Genomic DNA, 10,416 nt, shown 5'->3' with positions numbered 1-10,416 from the left:
GGTTCCAGTTGGGTTGGAAAGCTAACATCCGGGGCTTCAAAATGATATAAATTTTGCCACATGTTGCTTCGCGTTCAAGGGCGCGCACGCGCACTTTGCGCGCGCACGCCGATTCTGTCCTTGCCCACTTTAATGAAATCGTCCCCAGCGGTTTTAGGAGCCTTGTGGGCCCAATCCAACTCATTTCTGATGCTATTTAAGTCAAGTATTGAAGGGGAATCAACATACTTTAGATACTTTTGATCATTAGTCATAGTTTAGTAGTTAGAAGTAGTTTTTAGAGAGAGAAGCTCTCACTTCTCTCTAGGATTAGGAATTAGGGTTAGATTAGGATCTCATAGTTCTAGGTTTAATTCAAGTCTCCTTCTACTTCTACCTTCAAGTGGTGATTGCTACACTTTGGTTCTTCTTCCTATCCCTATCCTCTTGTTGTAATTTCTCTTATTTTGTTTCTAGGTTTTGTAATTGAGATATTCTTGTTCTTTTGTTTTCTTTTAATAATGCAATTTGAGATAATTCAAGTGATTGTGATGTTGTTGATTGTTGTTTTGTTAATTCTTTGTAATTGTTGGTTGTTGATTCCTTTTATTCTTACAAATAAAAATGCTTTCTTTCATTACCCTCCAAGTGTTTGATGAAATGCTTGAGAGGATGTTAGAGTAGGATTTTATGTTCTTGGCTTGAGAAGGTAACTTAGGATTTCTTGAGTCACTAGTGTCCAATTGATTGATAGTTGATAGCCATTAACTCTAGCCTTCATTAATCCAATTAGTGGAAAGCTAGGATTTATGGACTAGGATTGATATAACTCACTTGACTTTCCTTTGTTAATTGATTTAAGGATGACTAAGTGGGATTAATCCTTGCAACTACCATACTTGTGGCTAGTGATAATGATGAAGACCCTTGACAACCAAATCTTGCCAAGACCATTTTGTTAATAAAGTTTTCTTACCATTTACTATTCATTTTTCTCATCTAAAACCCCAAAATAAATAAATCCATAACCAATAAAAAGACACTTTATTGTAAATCCTAGGGAGAACGACCCGAGGTTTAAATACTTCGGTTTATAGATTTTAGGGGTTTGTACTTGTGACAAACAAATTTTTGTATGAGAGGATTATTGTTGGTTTAGAGACTATACTTCGACGAGATTTCATTTGTAAAATTCTAGACCGTCAAAAATCCAATCGTCAGCACGCGATCGCGTGAGTGTGCATCAGAAAATAATTGACGCGGCCGCGTCGGCAACGCGGTCGCGTGACAAGGATTGTGCTTCCAGCACCCATCCGGCACCACTCTCGCACAATATGGCATTGTGCACCCTTTTACGTCAAAAATGCAGGGCACGTGGCCGCGTGGGGCACGCGGTCGCGTGGGAGGCCATACTTCCCATTCGACGCGGACGCATCAACGAAGCGGTCGCGTGGGTCGATATGTGCCATTAGCACGCCTCCAGCCACGCTCCTGCGTGACTCTCTGTTCACTTTTAATTTTCCTTTCTCTCCAAGCAACGCGGATGCGTCGCTGATGCGATCACGTCGCGTAGCGAAAAAGATATTTTTTTATATATGCATGAACAATGCAGAATGCAGTGATTAATATGAGTGCTATGCATGATTCCAGGTTTACTAAAGTAAAATGAAAAGGAAATAAAAATAAAAACAAATAATGATGAAATAAACTGAAAAAGAAACGACCATAGCATGGTGGGTTGTCTCCCACCTAGCACTTTTAGTTAGAGTCCTTAAGTTGGACATTGGAGGAGCTTCCGGTTAGGGTGGCTTATGTTTAAATTCGTCCAAAAATCTCCACCAGTGCTTGGAATGGCAATAGCCTCCGGGGTCCCAAACTAGGCATGTGAAGCTTCTGAACAGCTTCAAACAGATTTTTAGGTTCCCGGGGTGATAAATGTCAGAATAAACTCCAGGATTCCAAGCCTTGCTTTTAAATCCACCTCCGTCTTGATCTACCTGTTTCCATCCGGGCGGTTTAAAGAGTAGAATCTCACCATGGTAACCAAACGTTCTCCGTGATCCATGCAATTGAGCATGATACCAATCCGTGTACTTTGAGGTGAAGCGTGGAACTTTATTGAACCTTGTGCACCAACTCTGAGTACGAGCCATTTCCCTTTTACTCTTAAAGCCGCAGAGAGCTCTAAGCTGGCCATCTGTTTCAAGTAAACCATATTCAAGTGAATAAGTAAAATTTTAAGTTAAGGATTGTACCCACTTGAAGCTTGTATTAGGTGGTAGTGTCCTTGGGATAGGTGTTTCTGGTGGTTCTGTAAGTTTTACTCCCTTATGCTCTTCTGTGAATTCCTCCACTTCTTTGCAAAGATCTTCAATTGTATCTGTGTCCTGGTCAAAGTTTTCTATGTCTTCCTCATCACTCAAGTCATAGATTGGAGGTTGAGAGAAATCCACCTCCGCATTATCTTCATATTCACTTGGGGAAGATTCTTCGGTTTCAGAGAGTTCACTTGCGGACGCAAGTTCATCACCAAGAGAGCTAGACTTGTGAATATCATCATCAAGGGAATTTGCTTCTTGGATTATTCCGTCTGATTCCTCATAAACGACTTGCCTTGGAGATTGTACAGTATCTTCCTTAGCATCAACTGTAGCATCCTGGACGGAGTTTTCCTCAATTCTGGATTCCCAAGGAAGTTCAGCATCGCCTAGATCTTCAACCAACTCTTCTTCTTGAACAATGACAGCTTATTCCACTTGTTCTAGTACGAATTCATTCTCTGCCTTGTCCACTAAAGTCTCTAGTATTTCTTTCATGCTACGCTCTTCATCGGGTTGTCCACATGGAGCTGTGGTTGATCCTTGTATATTTGAGCGTTTAGTGGCCCATTGGATTAGTACGTGCTCCAGTTGTTGAATGGTTGTTTGAAATTTAGTTATTGTTTCTTTTAGGCAATCCTCTGCTTCGCGGTTTGCTGGACTTAGACACGATACATAGGGAAGTAGTGATGACTGGGAATGATTGGATTGGTGTTGGGGTAAGGAAGGATCATATGATGGCGAATGGTGAAGAGAAGCTTGTGAGTGTGGTGGTTCGAGGTTATGTTGAAAGGACGGTCTATACGTACCGGGTGGGGCTTGTTGGTAGTTACAAGGTTGTCCACCATGTCTTTCAACTGGGTATGCACGGTAGAATGGTCTTTGTCCAGGATATCTCGGAGGGTGTTGCTGCCAAAAGGGTTGATTAGATCCTCTTGGTTCCATCCATCCTTGATTGGTCTGACCTTGATGCACATTCCTACTGTAACTTCTATTTCCTTTAACAATATCAGAACCAAACTTAAAGCGAGAGGGGTGAGAGTTCATAGTAGCAAATAAAGATAAAAAGGAAAAACAAAAATAAATAAACAAGCAAAAGAAAAATATTTACAATAACCAATAATAAGGCACACGTTAGCAGTTCTCCGGCAACGGCGCCATTTTGATGAGAGAACTTTTGCGTGGTCTAGAAATTTGCGGATAAATCTTCGTTGCAAGTATAGTTTCTAAACATTCAAAAGTCCTTTCATACAAACGTTTTGGGTGTCACAAGTAACAAACCCCTTTAGAAATTCTTAACCGAGTATTCAAACCTCGGGTCGTCTTCTCAAGGAACTGCGAGGAAGTATGTTCTTATTATTGGTTATAAAGGATGTAATCGGGGTTTAGAAGGTGAGAAGCAAGTAATTTAAATGATGAGTGAATTAAATGGCAATTAAAAATAAATAATAATTGTAAAATAACTTTTGGCAAGATAAGGGAATTCAGAGGTCTAACTTAGTTATCTCTCTCAACTATAATAAAAGTTGAATCTAAACTCCACTTGGTCAACCCTTGCCAGGGCAAAGGAAAGTCAAGGGACTAATTAAACTGACCTTTGAATCCTAATTATTTCCGAAGAAAAGGTTGGGATTATTTAGGTTCAGCTCAATTAGCAAGATAACAATTATTAATTACGTTAAGTTTAATAACTGTTGAGTTACTAAATTCTTAATCAGAACCAAAAGGGGGAAAAAAAGTAAAACTGTTGGAATAATAAAAATATCCTTAGATGGGAAGCAATGGCAACTTAATTCAAAGAGAATAATTATAAACTGAAAATACCTCAATTATCATTAAATAAAAATGTCATCAACAGCCAATTGGGCAACATCAATCAAACCATGAATGGATGCATTTCTCCCACTTTATAGCCTCTAATATGTGTTCTCTGAGCCGAAAACTGGGTCAGAAATAGCCCAGAAATCACTTCCAGCGCTTTCTAGTCCGTACAGGTCACGAAAAAGTGACGCGGCCGCGTCGTCCACGCGACCGCACGGATTGGGTGTTGGCTAGGTCACGCGTCCGCGTGATCCACGCGTTCGCGTCGCTTGGTGTCGAGGCAACTATGGCAAATTATATATCAAATCGAAGCCCCGGACGTTAGCTTTCCAACGCAACTGGAACCGCGTCGTTTGGACCTCTGTAGCTAAAGTTATAGCCATTTGAGTGCGAAGAGGTCAGGCTGGACAGCTTAGCAGTTTCTCCAACTTCTTGCATTCCTTTTACTTTTGCATGCTTCCTTTCCATCCTCTGAGCCATTCCTTCCTTATAATATCTGAAAACACTTAACACACATATCAAGGCATCTAATGGTGATAAGAGAGGATTAATAATAAGCAAATATAAGTCCAAAGACGCATATTTTTAATCAAAGCACATAATCAGGAAGGAAATTTATACCATGCAAATAGTATGAATAAGTGGGTAAAGAGTAGATAAAAACTACTCAATTGAGCACAAGATAAACCATAAAATAGTGGTTTATCACCTTGCTCTTGCTCATATGAAAAAGAAGATAACAGAAAAGAAGAGGAATCCTCTATGTTACAGTATATAGAGATTCCTTTATGTGAGTAGAATAGAAAAAGAATAGATGAGGAAAAATTCGAACACAGAGAGAGAAGAGAAGAGGGTTCGAATTATAAGTAGAAGAGAAGAGTGTTAGTGATTAAATAAATAAATAGAAAGAGATGAGAGAGAGAGTTTTCGAAAATAATTAAAAAGAAAGGAAAATATTTTTGTTTTTATTTTTAACATTTTGTTAAATTTCAAAAATTAAGAGAAGAAATGAAATTAAAATTAAATTTGAAACAATTAGTTAATTAAAAGAATTTGAAAAAGGGTGAGGAGTTTTTGAGAATAAGAGAGAGAAAAGTAGTTAGATGGTTTTGAAAAAAGATAAGAAATAGTAAAACAAACAAAGAAATCAATTAGTTAGTTCAAAAAGATTTGAAAATCAATTTTGAAAATATAAGAAAAAAATATGATTTGAAAAAGATATGTTTGAAAAGATATGATTGAAATTTGTTTTGAAAAGGATTTGAAAAAGAAATTTAGAAATATTTGATTTTGAAAATTAAAGTTAATGACTTGACTAACAAAAAACTAAAAGATATGATTCTAGAATTTAAAGGTTGAACCTTTCTTAATAAGAAAGTAACAAACTTAAAATTTCTAAATCAATCACATTAATTGTTAGTAAAGTTTTTGAAGATTTGAAATAAGGATAAGAAAAAGATTTTGAAAATCAATTTAAAAAATTTTCGAACAAATAAAAGAAAAATGAAAAAGATTTGATTTTTGAAAAAGTTTTGAAAAGATCAGACTTTTAAAATTGAAATCTTGACTTAACTAACAAGAAACAATTTATTTTAAAAAAAAATTACTAAGTCAACCGAAGGATTTCGAAATTTATGAGAGAAATAAGGGAAAGATATTTTTTGATTTTTTTAATTTAATGAGGAAAGAGAAAAACCACAAAATGACTCAACACATAAAAATTTTGGATTAAAATAAATGATGCATGCAAGAACACTATGAATGTCAAGATGAACACCAAGAACACTTTGAAGATCATGATGAACATCAAGAACTTATTTTTGAATAATTTTCAAGAAAGGAAAAACATGCAAGACACCAAACTTAGAGATTTTTCATATTTAGACACTATGGATTCAAGAATGCATATGAAAAACAAGAAAAGACACAAAACAATAAAATGTAAAGATCAAACAAGAAGACTTACCAAGAACAACTTGAAGATCATGAAGAACACATGCATGAATTTTCAAAAAAAAATTAGAAAAATTAAAACATGCAAGACACCAAACTTAAAAATTGACACTAGACTCAAACAAGAAACACAAAATATTTTTGTTTTTATGATTTTATTAAATTTTTTGGATTTTTCGAAAATTATATTTTAGTAAAACGAACAGAAGAAAAAAAATTTTTGAAAGATTTTTTAAAACTTTTTGAAAATAAGATAAAGGTTAAAACAAGAAGAAAATTACCTAATCTGAGCAACAAGATGAACCGTCAGTTGTCCAAACTCGAACAATCCCCGGTAACGGCGCCAAAAACTTGGTGCACGAAATTGTGATCTCAATGGCGCCAACAACATAGTACCCACAATTGTAATCTCAACTCTTATTCACAACTTCGCACAACTAACCAGCAAGTGCACTAGGTCGTCCAAGTAATAAACCTTACGTGAGTAAGGGTCGATCCTACGGAGATTGTCGGCTTGAAGCAAGCTATGGTCATCTTGTAAATCTCAGTCAGGCGGATTCAAATGGTTATAGAGTTTTGATAATTAAAAGATAAATAAATATAAAATAAAGATAGAGATACTTATGCAATTCATTGGGGGGAATTTCAGACAAGCGTATGGAGATGCGTTGTTCCTTTTGAATTTCTACTTTCCTACTACCTTCATCCAAGCCTTCATACTCCTTTCTATGGCAAGCTTTATGTTGGGTGTCACCGTTGTCAATGGCTACTTCCCGTCCTCTCAGTGAAAATAGTCCTCTACGGTTTCTGTACGGCTAATCAACTGTCGGATTTCTCGTCTTGGATGAAAAATACCATGCATGGATATCGTATGGCTAATCAGCTGTTGGTTCTCGATCATGTAGGAATAGGATTTACTATCCTTTTGCGTCTGTCACCACGCCCTACAGTCGTGAGTTTGAACCTCGTCACAGTCATCCCTTTCCAGATCCTACTCGGAATACCACAGACAAGGTTTAGACTTTCCGGAGCTCAGGAATGCTGCCAATGGATTCTAGCCTATACCATAAATATTCTAATCTCGGATTCCGATGCCTCATTATCAGAGGGAAGTCGATGTGAATCATTGATTAGAAACCCAAGAGATATACATTCAAGCTTGTCTTCATGTAGAACGGAAGTGGTTATCAATCAGCGTTCATAAGTGAGAATGATGATGAGTGTCACATAATAATCACATTCATCATGTTCTTGTGTGTGAATGGATATCTTAGAATAAGAATAAGCATGAATTGATTAGAAAACAGTAGTACTTTGCATTAATACTCGAGGAACAGCAGAGCTCCACACCTTAATCTATGGTGCGTAGAAACTCCACCGTGAAAATACATAAGTGAAAATAGGGTAGGCATGGCCGAATGGCCAGCCTCCCAAAACGTGAACAATGGTCCAAAGATGTTCCAAAAGCTCCCTAGTACAATAGTAAAAATTTCTATTTATACTAAACTAGTTACTAGGGTTACAAAGATAAGTAAATGATGCAGAAATCCACTTTCGGGCCCACTTGGTGTGTGCTTGGGCTGAGCATTGAAGCTTTCACTTGTAGAGGTCCTCCTTGGAGTTAAACGCCAGTTTGTAACTTATTTCTGGCATTTGACTCTAGCTTGCAACTTGTTTCTGGCGTTTAACGCCAGAATAGGGTAGAAAGCTAGCGTTGAACGCCAGTTTGTGTCGTTTAAACTCAAGAAAAGTATGAACAATTACATATTGCTAGAAATCCCTGGATGTCTAATTTCCAACGCAATTGGGAGCGCGCCATTTGGGTTTCTGTAGCTCCAAAAAATTTATTTCGAGTGCAGGGAGGTTAGAATCCAACAGCATCAGCAGTCCTTTTTCAACCTCTGAATCAGATATTTGCTCAGATCCTTCAATTTCAGCCAGAAAATACCTGAAATCACAAAAAAACACACAAACTCATAGTAAAGTCCAGAAATGTGAATTTTGCTTAAAAACTAATAAAAACATACTAAAAAGTAGCTAGATCCTCCTAAAAACTATCTAAAATCAATGCCAAAAAGTGTATAAATTATCCGCTCATCAATTACCTATGGACATAGTCACTGATAACGGTAGACAATTTATCGACAAGAAAATAGCATCTTTTTTATAAAAATTAAATTTCAAGCACCATTTTTCATCGGTCGAGCACCCTCAGACCAGTGGGCTCGCCGAAGTAGCTAACAAGGTCATTTTGCAGGCATAAAAGAATAAATTAACTCTAGCTAAATCACATTGGGCCGAGCTAATACCAGAGATACTCTGGGGGTACAACACAACCCAGCAAATTTTGCCCAACAAAACTCCTTTCAAGTTAGTGTTCGGATCTAATGCCGTGATCCCGGTAGAAATAGCCCAAGGATCAATCAAAACAAATCACTTCAATAAAGACGTGAACAACGAAGTGCAAAGTGCCGAATTGGATTTAATCGAGGAAGAACAACAGGAAGCAAGAATACAGCAAAAAGCAGTGCAACTCATCATCCAACGTAAATACAAGAAAGTAAGACCTCCACCACTACAATAAGGAGATCTCATCCTTAGACGACTTGAAGATGTTCGAAAACCACCAAGTCATGGCAAATACTTGGAACATTTCTTCATTGCAATTTTATCATACTTAATCATTTGTAAACTATTGAAGTTTGGAATGTACTCTTTTTCCTACCACCGAGGTTTTATCCCCGAAAAAGGGTTTTACTCGGGGAGGTTTTAATGAGGCCAACCACTTCAAAGCCCATTAAACATCATTCAAATCTATCAAACTTCATTCAAATTTTCATGTTATACATTCTATCCGAACAAAACATTCTATAGAAAAAACAAACATGCATTCATAATAAACAGAAAGGCATGTCGCATACAAAGTCATAGCCATTCTCTACCAAAATACAAAATAAGAAAACTAAGGTTCTAACAAAGGTCTAGAACCATCAAATACAAAAGTCAACATTCATTTGTCATTAACATCGAGATTCTCATCCTAGACTTCATCCCCAGGCTCGTCATCGACCAATTTTCCCTCAATAACAATTTTCGTAACATCAAACTAATTAACATCGAACTCAGGAGTAAAAACAAACACCTGGCTCACTGCTCGGTCAAACCCAAAAGCAAACATTTCCAAACCTCCATCCTCTAGCTCTTGAATCCGAGCAATTAGCCTTCCTTTCTCCACATCTAATTCCTTTGGTTGCTCTCGAAGAGATCAAATTTGCTCTTGAAGATATTGAATTTGGTCTTATAAAGACTCAGCTTCAGTCTCTATATCCTTCATTCTTTTCGTCAAATCAACAATAACCTCATCCCTCTCTGCAAGCGATTTCTCAAGTTTACTCACTTTATCTACCTCCCTTTTTTCCTCAATTTCCAACATCTCCATACTGCAACCGATGCAAAGCAACCTAGTAGCCATCGCCTACAAAGGACAACAACTACAATTACTAAACCAAAACAGCAAAGAAATTGCAAACGAGGAATAAACTAACCTGTATGTATTGGCCAACGGTCTCTTTGCCGACATCTTTTAAAAGCTGAACATCCTGAGGATTTTGTGCAACCCTATCCGCTAAGGCACCAAAAGAAAATCGGTCACTCCAAACAGATTTTGAACTACCACCAGATGCAAACCCATGCAAGCACATCTGCCTCCTCACCCCACTCCTAACCCCTACGGTGAAAACTAGGTCAACACCAAAAAGCACCTCAACCAACCCCTCAGGCTCAAGGCTCTTTCACCCCCCCCCCAAGGATGCGCACTAGACTGGGCAACATCAGCATTAGTTTCCTTCACAACCTTGCTTGCCGAGGCATCCTTCCCCTATTTTTCCTCTCCAAGAATGACCTCATCTTAGCCGAAGACCATCTCGGAACTTTCCCCCTAGAACAAAAACAAAGAAGCTCAGAAGTTCTCTCAGTATAAAAAATAGACCAAAAAAACATAACAGATTCTCCAAAGCAGTCACCTATATAATTACTCAAACCATCAAAGTCACTTTTGAGCTTCAGAACCTCATCAATGGACAACATTTTACCAGCAGAAAAACATTCAATAAGGTACTCCAAAATTAAATCATCCTCCTTTGACCTCTCCAAGACATCTAGAACCTGCATAGGCTCAGAACAGTAGTAGAGAGGAAATTTCTCACCCAACTCCTCATCAAGGAAAAAGGGATATTCCGTCTCACAGGATCAAATTTTCACAAGCATTTCTTTAAAGCTTTTGAAAGAATATTTAAACAACAAAAATAAGGAGTGCCCCAAATAACCACTCAAGTTTATCTAGAGG

This window comes from Arachis duranensis, chromosome 4 (assembly GCF_000817695.3).
Source record: "Arachis duranensis cultivar V14167 chromosome 4, aradu.V14167.gnm2.J7QH, whole genome shotgun sequence".
In the NCBI taxonomy this organism is placed as follows: domain Eukaryota; kingdom Viridiplantae; phylum Streptophyta; class Magnoliopsida; order Fabales; family Fabaceae; genus Arachis; species Arachis duranensis.
Note: the sequence above shows the minus strand (reverse complement) of the source record.